Source organism: Leopardus geoffroyi, chromosome D4 (assembly GCF_018350155.1).
Source record: "Leopardus geoffroyi isolate Oge1 chromosome D4, O.geoffroyi_Oge1_pat1.0, whole genome shotgun sequence".
In the NCBI taxonomy this organism is placed as follows: Eukaryota; Metazoa; Chordata; class Mammalia; order Carnivora; family Felidae; genus Leopardus; species Leopardus geoffroyi.
Genome location: NC_059342.1, coordinates 24,797,991 through 24,815,597, shown reverse-complemented (window position 1 = coordinate 24,815,597; position 17,607 = coordinate 24,797,991).

Sequence of the window (17,607 nt, the reverse complement as noted above, 5' to 3'; positions counted from 1 at the left end):
ATGGAACTAGAGGGTATTAAGCTAAGCGAAATTAGTCAGAGAAAGAAAAATATCATATGACTTCACTCATATAAGGACTTTAAGACACAGAACAGATGAACACAAGGGAAGGGAAGCAAACATAATATAAAAGCAGGGAGGGGGACAAAATACAAGAGACTCTTAAATATGGAGAACAAACCGAGGGTTACTGGAGGGGTTGTGGGAGGGGGGATGGGCTAAATGGGTTAGGAGCATTAAGGAATCTACTCCCGGAATCACTGTTGCAGTATATGCTAACTTGGATGTAAATTAAAAAAATAAATAATAAAAAAAGAGAAGTGTATAGAATGAACAGAAATGCTTAGTGGCTGAGTCTGCGGGCTCTGCCCAGAAGTGCCACTTTGTCACCTTCACCTACATTCCATTGGCCAAAGCAAGTGACTGCACGAAGCCCAACATCAAGGGAGTAGAAACAATACTCTGCCTACTCTATTGGGAGATATTGCATACTTCTATAGCAAAGTTGTGGGTGTGTAATTCTAATACAAGGAGCACATGAATAACAAGAACAGTAATTCAACCTATGCTCTGTGAATTAAGGGAAGAATGTATTTTGATGGATAGATAGAAATCTGTGCCAGAGCTAACTTCGTTTTTTGGCATTCATAGGATTTGTATAGCACACAAGAATGAATTGGAAGGAATTTGGGGCCATCCATTTGGGACTTGATGAAAAAAATTCAATATTACTTATAATAAAATGAAATACAAAATATCAGGGAAGACATTAAATATTAAATAACTATAAAACTCCTAAATAATATATTTTATTTTTTAAATTTGTTTTTGAGAGAGAGAGAGGCAGAGAGAGAGATTCTCAAGCAGGCTCCGCACTGACAGCACAGAGCCTGAACCCATGAACTGTGAGATCATGACCTGAGCTGAAATCAAGAGTCAGATGCTTAACTGACTCAGCCTCCCAGGTGCCCCTAAACAAAAAGTTTTCAGTTTTGTTTTTTTTTTTAATTTTTTTTAACGTTTATTTATTTTTGAGACAGAGAGAGACAGAGCATGAACGGGGGAGGGCCAGAGAGAGAGGGAGGCACCGAATCTGAAGCAGGCTCCAGGCTCTGAACTGTCAGCACAGAGCCTGACGCAGGGCTCGAACTCACAGACCGTGAGATCATGACCTGAGCTGAAGTCGGACGCTTAACCAACTGAGCCACCCAGGCGCCCCAAAATGTTTTCTGTTTTATAAGAAACTAGAGTTTGCTTCGATGAACCTAATTTTATTGAGATATAATTTGTGTGTGGAAAATATATCCATTTAAATAAATATACCCATTTTATATACGATATGATGACTTTTGGTAATGTGATACATGACTTTTAGGTATCAAATTTTATACCTGAAAAAGTACTTTTAAATCCTGTGGAAATTTCTTATTATAATAGTGACAGGTTTTAAATAATAGATTGAACTATATGAAATTGTCAATATGAGATCTTTCTTGACCTGCAAAAATGGCGGTTTCATATGGTTCAAGCTAATACAATCAAACTTGTCTGTTAAAATATTTCAAAATAATGGTGAAGCTGTTTCTTTTGGCACATATTGATGTCAACCTTCTAATCTTAGCAATTCATGAATATAATAACATTGGCTAAGTTTCACATGTGAACCATTTTGACTTACATTTCTTTTTTTAATTTATTTTATTTTTTTATTTTTTTATTTTTTTCAACGTTTATTTATTTTTGGGACAGAGAGAGACAGAGCATGAACGGGGGAGGAGCAGAGAGAGAGGGAGACACAGAATCGGAAACAGGCTCCAGGCTCTGAGCCATCAGCCCAGAGCCTGACGCGGGGCTCGAACTCACGGACCGCGAGATCGTGACCTGGCTGAAGTCGGACGCTTAACCGACTGCGCCACCCAGGCGCCCCAATTTATTTTATTTTTTAAAATGAATATAATTTATTGTCAAATTGGCTTACATATAACACCCAGTACTCATCCGAAGTGCCCTCCTTAATGCCCCACTTTCCCCTCTCCCCCACCCCCCATCCACCCTCAATTTGTTCTCTGTATTTAAGAGTGTCTTGAGGTTTGCCTCCCTCCCTCTCTGTAACTATTTTTTCCCCTTTCCATTCCCCCATGGTCTTCTGTTCAGTTTCTCAAGATCCACATAAGAGTGAAAACATATGATATCTCTCCTTCTCTGACTGACTGACTTATTTCACTCAGCATAATACCTTCCAGTTCCATCCGCGTTGCTGCAAATGGCATGATTTCATTCTTTCTCATTGTCAAGCAGTCTCCCATTGTATATATAATCCACATCTTCTTTATCCATTCATCAGTTGATGGACATTTAGGCTCTTTCCATAATTTGGCTATTGTTGAAAGTGCTGCTGTAAATACTGGGGTATATGTGCCCCTTTGAATCAGCACTCCTGTACCCTTTGGATAAATTCCTAGTAGTGCTATTGCTGGGTCATAAGGTAATTCTATTTTTAATTTTTTGAGGAACCTGCACACTGTTTTCCAGAGCAGCTGCACCAGTGTGAATTCCCACCAACAGTGCAAGAGGGTTCCCGTTTATGCACATCGTCGCCAGCATCTGTAGTTTCCTGATTTGTTCATTTTAGCCACTCTGACTGGTGTGAGGTGGTATCTGAGTGTGGTTTTGATTTGTATTTCCCTGATGAGGAGTGACGTTGAGCATCTTTTCATGTGTCTGTTGGCCATCTGGATGTCGTCTTTGGAAAAGTGTCTATTTGTGTCTTCTGCCCATTTCTTCACTGGATTATTTATTTTTTGGGTGTTGAATTTTGTAAGTTCTTTATAGATTTTGATACTAGCCCTTTATCCGATTTGTCATTCGGAAATATCTTTTCCCATTCTGTCGGTTGTCTTTTAGTTTTGTTGATTGTTTCCTTTGCAGTGCAGAAGTTTTTATCTTGATAAGGTCCCAATAGTTCATTTTTGCTTTTAATTCCCTTGCCTTTGGAGATGTGTCAAGTAAGAAATTGCTTCAATTGAGGTCAGAGAGGTTTTTGCCTGCTTTCTCCTCTGGGGTCTTGATGATTTCCTGTAGGCACAAAATCAATGTACAGAAATTGGTTGCATTTTTATATGCCAATAATGAAGCAACCAAAAGAGAAATAAAGAAACTGATCCCACTTACAATTGCACCAAGAACCATAAAATACCTAGGAATAAACCTAACCAAAGATGTAAAAGACCTGTATACTGAAAACTATAGAAAGCTTATGAAGGAAATTGAAGAAGACACAAATAAATGGAAAAACATTTTGTGCTCATGGATTGGAAGAATAAATATTGTCAAAATGTCAATACTATCCAAAGCAATCTATACAGTCAATGCAATCCCAATCAAAATTGCACCAGCATTCTTCTCGAAGCTAGAACAAACAATCCTAAAATTTGTATGGAAACACAAAAGACCCCGAATAACCAAAGTAATTTTGAAGAAGACGACCAAAGCAGGAGGCATCACAATCCCAGACTTTAGCCTCTACTACAAAGCTGTCATCATCAAGACAGCATGGTATTGGCACAAAAACAGACACATAGACCAATGGAATAGGATACAGAACCCAGAATTGGACCCACAAAAGTATGGCCAACTAATCTTTGACAAAGCAGGAAAGAATATCCAATGGAAAAAAGACAGTCTCTTTAGCAAATGGTGCTGGGAGAACTGGACAGCAACATGCAGAAGAATGAAACTAGATCACTTTCCTACACCATTCACAAAAATAAACTCAAAATGGATGAAAGACCTAAATGTGAGATAGGAAACAATTAAAATGTTAGAGGAGAAGGCAGGAAAAAACCTCTTTGACCTCAGCCACAGCAATTTCTTACTTGAGACATCTCCAAAGGCAAGGGAAGTAAAAGCAAAAATGAACTATTGGGACCTCATCAAGATAAAAAGCTTGACATACATTTCACCAAAGTTGGCATTTTGTTTTGAATCCAAACTACTTGTTAACACACAAACACAAACACACACACACACACACACACACACACACACACACACACACACACACGTGAACGTTTTAACACATTTTTAAATTTTAAAACCTTGCAGATGTCAATTTAACCAGGTAAACAGAAATGTTAGTAAGTAAGCTACTTTATTTAAGCTAGGAATAGCCTTCAACAAATCTACCAGGTGGGATTTATTTGTAAAAGAAAATCCTCCATTCTACTCAGTTTTTTTTTTTTAAGTTTATTTTTTCAGTAATCTCTATACCCAACACGGGGCTTAAATTCACAACCCCAAGATCAGGAGTCGCATGTTCTTCTGACTGAGCCAGACAGGCACCTCTTTACTCACACAGTTTTTTTTTTTTTTAAATATGGTTGATATAGTTGATATACAATGTTATAGTAGTTTCAGGTATATAACATAGTCATCTGACAATTCTATATATTATGCTATACTCACCATGATAAATGCAGTTACCATCTGTCACCATATAACATTATTATGATATTATCAACTATATTCCCTATGCTATACTTTTATCCCTGTGACTTATTTTATAGCTGGAAGTTTGTACCTCTTAATCCCCTTCACCTAATTCACCCCCCTCCCAGCAATCACTAGTTTGTTCTTTGTATTTATAAGTCTTTTTCTTTTGTTGTTGTTTGTTCATTTGTTTTTAATATTCCACATAGAAGTGAAACCATATGGTATTTGTCTTTCTGTCTGACTTATTTCACTTACTATGATACCCTTTAGGCCCATCCCAGTTGTTTAGAATGACAAGGTTTCTTTTTTTTTTTTTTTTTTTTAATGTTTTTATTTATTTTTGAGAGAGAGAGAGGCAGAGAGAGAGGGAGACCACAGAATCTGAAGCAGGCTCCAAGCTCTGAGCTGTCAGCACAGTGCCTGACATGGGGCTCAAACCCATGAGCCATGAGATCATGACCTGAGCTGAAGTTGGATGTTTACGTGACCGAGCCACACAGGCACCCCAAGATTTCTTTTTTATGGCTGAGAAATATTGCACTGTACGTGTATACCACATCTTCTTTGTCCATTCATCTATTGATGGGCACTTGGGTGCCCATATCCTGGCTATTGTAAATAATGCTGCAATAAATGGTTTTGGGAAAACTAGACAACATTATGCAAAAGAATGAAACTGGACCACTTTCTTCTACCATACACAAAAACGAACTCAAAATGGATTAAAGACTCAAATGCAAGACCTGAAACTATAAAATTCCTAGAAGAAAACATAGGCAGTAATCTCTTGGACATCAGCCTTAGGAGCATTTTTCTGGATGTGTCTCCTCAGGCAAGGAAAACAAAAGCAAAAGTAAACTATTGGAACTGCAACAAACTCAAAAGCTTTTGAATAGTGAAGGAAACCAACAAAATGAAAAGGCAACCTACTTAATGGGAGAAGATTCTTATAAATGATATATCCAATAAAAGGTTAATGTCAAAAATATTCAAAATTCCTAAATCTTGGCACCAAAACAAATAATCTAATTAAAAAGGGCAAAGGACTTAATAGACATTTTCCCAAAGAAGAACTACAGATGGACAACAGATCCATTTAAAGATGCTCAGCATCACTAATCAGCAGGGAAATGCAAATCAAAGCCACAATGAAATATCACCTCACACCAATCAGAATGGCTACTATCATAAAGACACGTTGAGCATTAGCGAGGATGTAGAGAAAAGGGTACCCTCTTGCACTGTTGATGGGAAGGTAAATTGGTCCAGCAACTGTGGAAAACAGTATGGAGGTTCCTCAAAAAATTAAAAATAGAAATATCATGCAATCCAGTAATTTTATTGCTGGGTATTTACCCAAAGAAAATGAAAACTCACACATTCTTGACAACTCTTACTTTGCATACCAACATACTTTGGTATGAAAAACAGTGGCACTTTGAGCTCATGCTTCACTGAAAGCTGGAACCAGATGGACTCCAGGAGTTTGCATTTTGTTAGATTTCCTCATTTGGTTTCATCATTAAACGTGCAATTTAGAGCAAAAGACAAACATTTACATATGAGAGCTTTTCTGAATAAAGCAACATGTGTTACTTGAATCTCAAGGTTGCAGATAAAATATATGCTGCATAGGGCCTTTGCATCTTCCTGGCATTGCAGCAAAATCTTTGTTTTATTTTTAATTTTTTCAAAAATATTTATTTATTTATTTATTTTGAGAGAGCGTGAGCAGGGGAGAGGCAGAGAGAGGGAGACACAGAATCCAAAACAGGCTCCAGGCTCTGAGCTGTCAGCACAGAGCCTGATGTGTGGCTCAAACCCATGAACCGTGAGGTCATGACCTGAGCCAAAGTTGGATGTTTAACTGACTGAGCCAACCAGGCGCCCCTCAGCAAAATCTTAAGTGCACAAACACTTGCAATGTTTCATCTATTTACCTATCTATGTATACATTTTTTTTTTTTGAGAGAGCACACATGCACACAGGAGCACAAGTGGGGGAGAGCAGAGGGACAGAGAGAGAAGGAGGGGGAGAGAATCTAAAAAAACTCCACTCCCAGTGTGGAGCCAGATGTGGGGCTCCATCTCATGACTGTGAGATCATGACCTGAGCCAAAATCAAGAGTCCCATGCTTAACCTACTGAGCCACCCAGGAGCCCCAGCCATCATGTATTATTAAAAAATATTTATTACCTCAAATATTTCATCTGCAGTAGTTTGATTTGGCACTTTGCTTGTTGGACTAATAAGGTTCCTTCAAGCATTTTTATTTAGGCCTTCTAATTAGTGCTATTAATAGGCACACTTACTCCTATCTGTGGTTACAGTCAATTGGTAAACTTCTGCATTAGTGTGGTTTCTTCATTATATATTATGTCATCTGTATGTCTGCTAATATTATCATCTTTTCTATTTCCTTTAGTTTTGGTGGTCCCAATTAAGCTGTGGACAATTTCCATGCATGCCAATAAAAAGAGAGAGTCTGCATTTTAGCTTTAGGTATCACTGTTATGACCAGTGTTCTGGTATTGTTATCAATCTCATAAAAGGACTTCAGTTTTTATTTTGAGTATTTGGAGGCTTAGAAATGATTGTATCCTTTTCTGTTTAACATAGAACTGGGCTGAGGTGGTGAGGTAAGTTTGTATTGAGCCATTGCTCTATTTGCTAACTGCAAATATATGACATCTAAGCTGAGGATGAGAAGATTGATCAGGCAAATCCAAATTTGAGACATTCCCTAGAAATTACTAATTAGTGGCTCAAAAAACTTTTTAACTGCAGTGTGTGTCTTATATCTCTATTAGCTTAAAATTTTTAATTAAAGACTTTTCATAAATAAATATTTAAATATAAAACACTCCACGGGACTAGAGGCCTTTATGGCTTCAGAAAATCTTTTGGTCAATATATTTCTAGATCATTATTTTAATTTATTTATTTTTATTTATTTTTTTAGGTTATCAATTTTAGAATGTTAAAAAAAAACAACTATGGGGGGAGGTTTTGGGAATATGGTGGAATAGGAAGCACCAGGAATCTGCTTCCTCACCTAGACAATAATTACATTGGCAAGATCTATCTGATGTAACTATTTTGGAACTCAGGAGTCTATTGAAGGCTTGCAACTTTCAGGCGACCCTAGGACAGTACATTGTAAATTGTGGTTAATTTTGGTCAGTTTCAGTTCTTAGCATAGTAACAACTACCCATCCACACCTCCAGCCCCATGGCAGAAGCCTTACACCTGTGGCTGGAGCTCTCTGCACACAGATTTCAGGAGCTACAACGGCAGCATGGACACTGTCCTCCAAATATCAGGGATCTGTGTTCTAATTGCTGATTGAAGCTTCTGATCACAGAAGTACAGAAAAAGAGGGCAGTCATTGTTGCACCTCCCTTCATTCTTGCAGTCTCTTCCCCCTCAGGCTGAAGGGACTTCCAGGAGACTCAAAGGGCTGGCCCCACCCCTCCGCCCCCAATCTCTTCAGGAAAGACTAGGACATTTGAAAACAACTGACCTTACAAGGAAAATCAGAATGTGACCATGCATGCTCAGTCAGGGATAGGCATAAGCTCAGAAAAGCCCCAAGAGGACCTTCAATTTATATCTCAGTCTGGTCCTTTGGAGATAGGCCAAAATTATTAAAAGCAAAAAGCAAAAAACCAAACAAACAATAAATGGAAACTAATGAAACCCTAGCATTCCTAGGGAGGGGCAGAATATATTTTCTGGAGTTACTACATTATTAGATTCAAATTCCAGTGTTCAACAACAACAGGAAAAAATCACAAGGCCTAAAAGAATCCAAAAAGTATGGTCCATTAAAATGAAAAAAAAAAAAAAAAAAAAAAAAAAAAGGGCACCTGGGTAGCTTGGTCGGTTAAGTGTCTGACTTCGGTTCAGGTCATGATCTCACGGTCCGTGAGTTCGAGCCCCGCATCGGGCTCTGTGCTGATGGCTCAGAGCCTGGAGCCTGTTTCAGATTCTGTGTCTCCCTCTCTCTCTGCCCCTCCCCTGTTCATGCTCTGTCTCTCTCTGTCTCAAAAATAAATAAACGTTAAAAAAAATCTTTAAAAAAAAAAAAAAAAATCAATCAACAAAAATTGTCCCTAAAAAAGACCTGATGCCAGATCTACTAGGCAACGACTTTGTTATTTTTTTAAAGTTTTTATTTAATTTCTAGTTAACATACAGTGTAATATTGGTTTCAGGTGTATAATATAGTGATTCAACACTTCCATACAACACCTGGTGCTCATCACAACAAGTCCCCTCCTTAATCTCCATCATCTATTTAACCCATCCTTCCACCCACCTCTGGTTACCTCTGGTTTAAAAATAAGCCATCAGTTTATTCTCTATAGTTAAGAGTATGTTTCTTCGTTTCAGGCAAGGACTTTAAAGCAATGGTCTTAAAGGTGCTCAAAGAATTAAAGGAACATGTGGAGAAAGTCAAGGAAACCATGCATGAACAAAATAGAAATATCAATAACAAGGTAGGAAACCAAAGGAAAGAAAGAAAGAAAGAAAGACAGAATGAAAAAAAGAAGTCCTGGAGGTGAAATGTACAGTAACTAAAACAAAAATTCACTAGAGACATTCAAAGTCGGGTTGAGCAGGCAGAACAAAGAATCAGTGAATTTGAAGATAGGACAACAGGAATTATTGAACTGTTTGAAGAAAAGGGAATAGAGCCTAAGGGGCCTGTGGGATACTATCAAGTGGGCCAACATATGCATTGTGGGAGTCCTAGGAGAAGAGAGAAAAAGGGGCAAAGAGAATATTTGAAGAAATAATGGCTAAAAAAATTTCCCAAATTTGATGAAATACATGAATATAAATGTCCTAGAAGCTAAGTAAGATGATCTCAAAGAGAGGCAAAGTGAGACACATTATAATCAAACTTTCAAAAGCTAAAGACAGAATCTTAAAGGCAGCAAGAGAGAGCAACTCATCACAGGCAAGGATCCTGGATAACAACATAAGCAGATTTCTCATCAGAAACTTTGGAAGCCAGAAGGCAGTGAGTCAGCGTATTTAAAATGCTAAAAGAAAAAAAACTGTCAACCAAGAATCTTAAATCTGACAAACTGTCCTTCAAAAGTGAAGGAGAAATTAAGATATTCCCAGGTAAACAAAAGTGAGGGAATTTATTACCCTAGACACCATGCAAGAACTGCTTAAGGAAGTCTTGCAGGATGAAGTGAAAAGATACTAGACAGTAACTTGTATGAAGAAAATTCCAATAAAAGTAAATACATGGACAACTAGAAAAGCTAGTGTTATCATAACAATGGTTTGTAACTCCACTTTTATTTCTACATGATTTAAGGGACTAATACATGAAAAGAAAACATTAGTGTAAAGGCTAGTATTGTAACTTTAGTTTGTAACTACAAGCTTTGTTTTCTACACAATTTAAGATATATTTTTTTAAATTTTTTAACGTTTATTTTTATTTTTGAGACAGAGAGGGACAGAGCATAAACAGGGAAGGGCCAGAGAGAGGGAGACACAGAATCTGAAACAGGCTGCAGGCTCTGAGCTGTCAGCACAGAGCCCGACGCGGGGCTCGAACTCACGGACCGTGAGACCATGACCTGAGCCGAAGTCGGACGCTTAACCGACTGAGCCACATTTTAAGATATTAATGCATTGAAAAGAACGATTAGCTTATGGTTTGCGCACAGCAATGCATAAAGATGTAATTTTGTGACATCAAAACTGAAAGGGGCGGGGATGGAGCTTTAAAGGGGCAGAGTTTTTGTATAATATTGAAGTTAAGCTGGTTTAAATTCAAATTAGAGTTTTATAACTTCAGGGTATTAAATTTAATCCCTAGGGAAAGAGCTATAAAATATGCATACAAGGAAAGAAAGAAATTTTAAAAATTCACAAAATTGTGAACATTAGCACACTCTTAAACAACTAGTAGATCAAATAAGAAATCACCAGGAAAATTAGAAAATACTTAGGGATAAATGAAAATGAAAACACAACATACCAAACAAACACAACATACCGATACTTATGGGACACAGTAGAAGCAGTGCTAATGGGGAATTTTACTGCCATAAATGTTTACATTAAAAAAATGAAAAAGTTCTCAAATGAACAGACTAGTTTTTCAGATTAAGGAACTAGAAAATGAAGCTAAACCCAAAGCTAGTAGAAGGAGGACAATAGTAAAGATTAGAGGAGTGCTAAATGAAACAGAAAATGGAAAAACATTAGAAAAAAATAAGTGAAACAAAGTTGATTCTTTGCAAAGATCAACAAAATTTAGTTACATGAAGAAAAAAAGAGACTCAAATTACTAAACTCAGAAGTAAAAATGAGGACATTACTACACATTCTATGCCAAAAAATTGAATAGCCTAGAAGAAATGAACAAATTCCTAGAAACAAAACCTACTAAGGGTAAATCACAAAGAAATAGAAAATCTGAATAGAACTATAACTTAAGGAAGGAGATTAATCAGTTATCCAAATTTTCTTAACTAAGAGTTGTGGGTTTGATGGTGAATTCTCTGAACACTTGAAGAACTAACACCAATACTTCTCAAATATTTCCAAAAAATTGGAGAGGAGGGAATACTTCCTAACTCATTCTATGAGGGCAACACTATCCTGATGCCAAAATCAGACAAAGATACTACATGAAAAGGATACTACAAGCTAATATCCCTTATGGACCTTGATGCAAAAATCCTCAACAAAATATTAGCAAACCAAACTCAGCAGCATATTAAAAGAATCATACACCATGATTAAGTGGAATTTATTCCTGGAATACAAGGATGGTTCATTGTATGAAAATTGACTTATGTAATATGCCATGTTAACATAATGAAAGGGAAAAAAAAAAACATGATCATCTCAATGGAGTCAGAGAGAGTATTTGACAAAGTTCAATGCCCTTTCATGATAAAAACACTCAAAAAACTAGGAATAGAAGGAGATTACAACATAATAAAAGCTGTATATGAAAGACCCAAGGTGAACATCATAGTGAAAAAGTGAAAACTATTCCTCCAATATTAGGAGCAAGGCCAGGATGTCTACTCTTGCCACTTTTATTCGGGGCGCCTGGGTGGCGCAGTCGGTTAAGTGTCCGACTTCAGCCAGGTCACGATCTCGCGGTCCGTGAGTTCGAGCCCCGCGTCAGGCTCTGGGCTGATGGCTCAGAGCCTGGAGCCTGTTTCCGATTCTGTGTCTCCCTCTCTCTCTGCCTCTCCCCCGTTCATGCTCTGTCTCTCTCTGTCCCAAAAATAAATAAACGTTGAAAAAAAAAAATTTTATGTAATATGCCATGTTAACATAATGAAAGGGAAAAAAAAAAACATGATCATCTCAATGGAGTCAGAGAGAGTATTTGACAAAGTTCAATGCCCTTTCATGATAAAAACACTCAAAAAACTAGGAATAGAAGGAGATTACAACATAATAAAAGCTGTATATGAAAGACCCAAGGTGAACATCATAGTGAAAAAGTGAAAACTATTCCTCCAATATTAGGAGCAAGGCCAGGATGTCTACTCTTGCCACTTTTATTTAACACAGTATTGGAAGTTATAGCCTGAGCAGTAGGCAAGAAAAAGAAACAAAGGCATCTACACTGGAAAGAAAAGAGAAAATTTATCTCTGTTTGCAGATAATATGATCTTATACATAGAAAACCTTAAAGATTCCACAAAAGAATAAATGCATTCAGCAACGTGGCAGGATACAAAGTCAGCATGCAAAAATCAGTTGCATCTTTATACACAAACAATGAACAATCTGAATGGAAATTAAAAAACAACTCTACTTACACTAGCATCAAAAAGTATAATATACTTAGAAATTAACCGACAGGCAAAAGACTTGCACAATGAAAACTGTAAAACATGCTGGAATGGAAACACAATGGAAACACATCCCATGTTCATGGATTAGGAGACTTACTATCATTAAGATGTCAATGCTGCCCAAAGCAATCAATGCAATTCCTATCAAAATCTCAATTATAATTTTTGAAGAAATAGAAAAACCCATTCTAGAATTCAAATAGAATCTCATGAGACACTGAATAGCCAAAGAAATATTAAAAAAGAACAATCCTGGAGGACCCGCACTTCGCTACAATAATCAGAACAGTTTGGTACCAGTATAAAGAAAGATGTAAAGACTAATAGAATAGAGAGCCCAGAAATAAACTCATATGTGTGGTCAAATGATTTTGGACAAGGGTGCCAATACTATTCAGTGGAGAAAGGACAGTCTTTTCAACAAATTTTGGGAAAACTGTGTTTTCATATGCAAAAGAATACGTTGGACCCTTACCTAACACCATATACAAAAATTAACTCAAAATGGATTAAGGACTTAAAACAATAAAACTCTTGGAAGAAAATGGGACAAAGACTTTATGACATTGGATTTGATGATGATTTCTTGGCTATGACACCAAAAACACAAGTAACCAAAGAAAAAAGACAAATTAGGCTTCATTAAAATAAAAAATTGTATGCACCAAAAGACACACACTTTCAACAGAGTCAAATATATCCCACAGAAAGGGAGAAAATGTTTGCAAATCATATACCTGATAAGGGATTAATATCCAGAATATGTAGAGAATGATTAAACTCAATAATACAAAAACAACCCAATTCAAAAATGGGCAAAGGACTTGCATAGACATTTCTCCAAAGAAGATACATGAATGTCTAATATGCACAAGAAAAGATATTCAACATTACTAACATCACACATTTCATTAGTGAAATATAAATCAAAACTACAATTAGATACCATCTCACACACATTAGCATGACTACTATCAAAAAACCAAAAAACAAGTATTGAAAAGGATGTGGAGAAATTGGCACCCTTGTGCACTGTTGATGGAGATGTAAAATGGTACAGCCATATAGAAAACAGTATGGTAGGCTCCTCAAAAAATTAAAGATAGAATTGCCATATGATCCGGCAATTCTCCTTCTGGATATATACCCAAAATAATTGAAAGCAGAGTCTAGGGATATTTGTACACCCATGTTCATAGCATTCACAGCAGCTAAAATGTGAAAATAGTCCAAGTGTTCATCAATGGATGAAGGATAAACAAAATGTAGTATACATACGATGGGATATTATTCAGCCTTAAAGAGGAAGGAAAGTCTGATATATGCTACAACATGGATGAACCTTGAGGACATTCTGCTAAGTAAAAAAAGCCATTCACAAAAAAGACTACTGTATAATTCCACTTACATGTGGTACATTGACTAGTCAAAATCATAGAGACAGAAAGTAGAATAGAGGTCACTAGAGGGGGAGGGGAGTAAATTTGGGGAGTAGTATTTAATGTGTATAGCGTTTCAGTTTTACAAGATGAAAAGAGTTCTGGAGATGGATGGTGGTGATGGTTGCGTGACATTATCAATGTATTTAATACCACTGAACTGTACTCTTTTAAATTTTTTAATGCTTATTTTTGAGAGTGAGAGCATGAGCAGGGGAGGGGCAGAGAGAGAAGGAGACACAGAAACCAAAGCAGGCTCCAGGCTCTGAGCTGTTAGCACAGAGCCGGACGCAGGGCTCAAACTCACGAATCATGACATCATGACCTAAGCCGAAGTTGGATCCTTAAACGACGGAGTCACCCAGGCTAAACTGTACTCTTAAAAATGATTAAGATGGTTGATTTTATGTTATGACTATTTTACCACAATAAGAAATTAAATAACATTAAAAATTTAAATGAAATGTGCAATAAACAAAATAAACAATCAAAACTTTACTTTTCACTTAAATAACAAATTCTGAAAAAAAGTACACAAAATATAAATACTGCCCTCACATAGCATGAAATACATCCGAATCAATCTTCTGGAATTGCAAAGGCACATTCAATGAGTAGAATTATATTTCTTTATTCAAAAATACAAAGAAATTTCAGCAAAATCCTGAATGTGGCCCACTGAAAATTTCAAAATCAAATAAAAAAATTAAAAACAACAATAATGAAAGGATTAATAAAACACTTAATAGCAAATAATATCAACGATGAAGAAACCACATGTATATTTAAATTAATAGGATCAGGACTAGGAAGATGGCAGCATAGGAGGACGCTGGGCTCACCGCGCGCGTCCTGCTTATCACTTAGATTCCACCTACACCTGCCTAAATAACCCAGAAAACCTCCAGAAGACTAGCAGAACGGAGTCTCCAGAGCCAAGCGCAGATGAGAGGCTCACGGAAGAGGCAGGAAGGGCTGCGAGGTGGTGCGCGCTGCACGGACTGGCAGGAGGCAGCCGGGGCGGAGGGGCGGCCCGCCGGCCAAGCAGAGCCCCGAGTCTGGCTGGGAAAAGTGGAGGGGCTGGACGGAGTGTGTTCCGACAGCAAGCAGACTTAGCATCTGGGAGGTCATATGTTAGCAGCTCTGCTCCGAAAGCAGGAAGGCTGGAGGACAAAGGGAGGGAGAGCTGCTGAGCCCCCGGACGACAGAGCTCAGTTTGTTGGGGAACAAAGGCGCTCGCCAGCGCCATCTCCCTCGCCCATCCCCCAGCCAAAATCCCAAAGGGAACCGGTTCCTGCCAGGGAACTTGCTCGCTCTGCGCAAACACCCAAGCTATGCTTCTGCGGAGCCACCCCTCCGGCAGTGGGTCTGACTCCCTCCTGCTGCCACAGGGCCCCTCCTGAAGTGGATCACCTAAGGAGAAGCGAGCTGAGCCTGCCCCTCCTGCCCCCGTGCACCTTGCCTACCCACCCCAGCTAATACGCCAGATCCCCAGCACCACAAGCCTGGCAGTGTGCAAGTAGCCCAGACGGGCCACGCCACCCCACAGTGAATCCCGCCCCTAGGAGAGGGGAAGAGAAGGCACACACCAGTCTGACTGTGGCCCCAGCGGTGGGCCGGGGGCAGACATCAGGTCTGACTGCGACTCCGCCCACCAACTCCAGTTATACACCACAGCACAGGGGAAGCGCCCTGCAGGTCCGCACCACTCCAGGGACTATCCAAAATGACCAAACGGAAGCATTCCCCTCAAAAGAATCTCCAGGAAATAACAACAGCTAATGAACTGATCAAAAAGAATTTAAATGATATAACAGAAAGTGAATTTAGAATAATAGTCATAAAATTAATCGGTGGGCTTGAAAACAGTATAGAGGACAGCAGAGAATCTCTTGCTACAGAGATCAAGGGACTAAGGAACAGTCAGGAGGAGCTGAAAACCGCTTTAAACGAGATTCAAAATAAAATGGAAACATCCACAGCTCGGATTGAAGAGGCAGAGGAGAGAATAGGTGAATTAGAAGATAAAGTTATGGAAAAAGAGGAAGCTGAGAAAAAGAGAGATAAAAAAATCCAGGAGTATGAGGGGAAAATTAGAGAACTAAATGATACACTAAAAAGAAATAATATACGCATAATTGGTATCCCAGAGGAGGAAGAGAGAGGGAAAGGTGCTGAAGGGGTACTTGAAATAATAGCTGAAAACTTCCCTGAACTGGGGAAGGAAAAAGGCATGGAAATCCAAGAGGCACAGAGAACTCCCTTCAGACGTAACTTGAATCGATCTTCTGCACGACATATCATAGTGAAACTGGCAAAATACAAGGATAAAGAGAAAATTCTGAAAGCAGCAAGGGATAAACGTGCTCTAACATATAAAGGGAGACCTATAAGACTCGTGACTGATCTCTCTACTGAAACTTGGCAGGCCAGAAAGGCATGGCAGGAGATCTTCAATGTGATGAACAGAAAAAATATGCAGCCGAGAATCCTTTATCCAGCAAGTCTGTCATTTAGAATAGAAGAAGAGATAAAGGTCTTCCCAAACAAACAAAAACTGAAGGAATTTGTCACCACTAAACCAGCCCTACAAGAGATCCTAAGGGGAATCCTGTGAGACAAAGTACCAGAGGCATTGCTACAAGCAAATAACATACAGACATCACAATGACTCTAAACCCGTATCTTTCTATAATAACACTGAATGTAAATGGACTAAATGCACCAACAAAAAGACATAGGGTATCAGAATGGATAAAAAAAACAAGACCCATCTATTTGCTGTCTACAAGAGACTCATTTTAGACCTGAGGACACCTTTAGATTGAGAGTGAGGGGATGGAGAACTATTTATCATGCTACTGGAAGCCAAAAGAAAGCTGGAGTAGCCATACTTATATCAGACAAACTAGACTTTAAGTTAAAGGCTGTAACAAGAGATGAAGAAGGGCATTATATAATAATTACAGGGTCTATCCATCAGGAAGAGCTAACAGTTATAAATGTCTATGCGCCGAATACGGGAGCCCCCAAATATATAAAACAATTACTCACAAACATAAGCAACCTTATTGATAAGAATGTGGTAATTGCAGGGGACTTTAACACCCCACTTACAGAAATGGATAGATCATCTAGACACACGGTCAATAAAGAAACAAGGGCCCTGAATGATACATTGGATCAGATGGACGTGACAGATATATTTAGAACTCTGCATCCCAAAGCAACAGAATATACTTTCTTCTCGAGTGCACATGGAACATTCTCCAAGATAGATCATATACTGGGTCACAAAACAGCCCTTCATAAGTTCACAAGAATTGAAATTATACCATGCATACTTTCAGACCACAATGCTATGAAGCTTGAAATCAACCACAGGAAAAAGTCTGGAAAACCTCCAAAAGCATGGAGGTTAAAGAACACCGTACTAAAGAATGAGTGGGTCAACCAGGCAATTAGAGAAGAAATTAAAAAATATATGGAAACAAACGAAAATGAAAATACAACAATCCAAAAGCTTTGGGATGCAGCGAAGGCAGTCCTGAGAGGAAAATACATTGTAATCCAGGCCTATCTCAAGAAACAAGAAAAATCCCAAATACAAAATCTAACAGCACACCTAAAGGAACTAGAAGCAGAACAGCAAAGGCAGCCTAAACCCAGCAGAAGAAGAGAAATAATAAAGATCAGAGCAGAAATAAACAATATGGAATCTAAAAAAACTGTAGAGCAGATCAATGAAACCAAGAGTTGGTTTTTTGAAAAAATAAACAAAATTGACAAACCTCTAGCCAGGCTTCTCAAAAAGAAAAG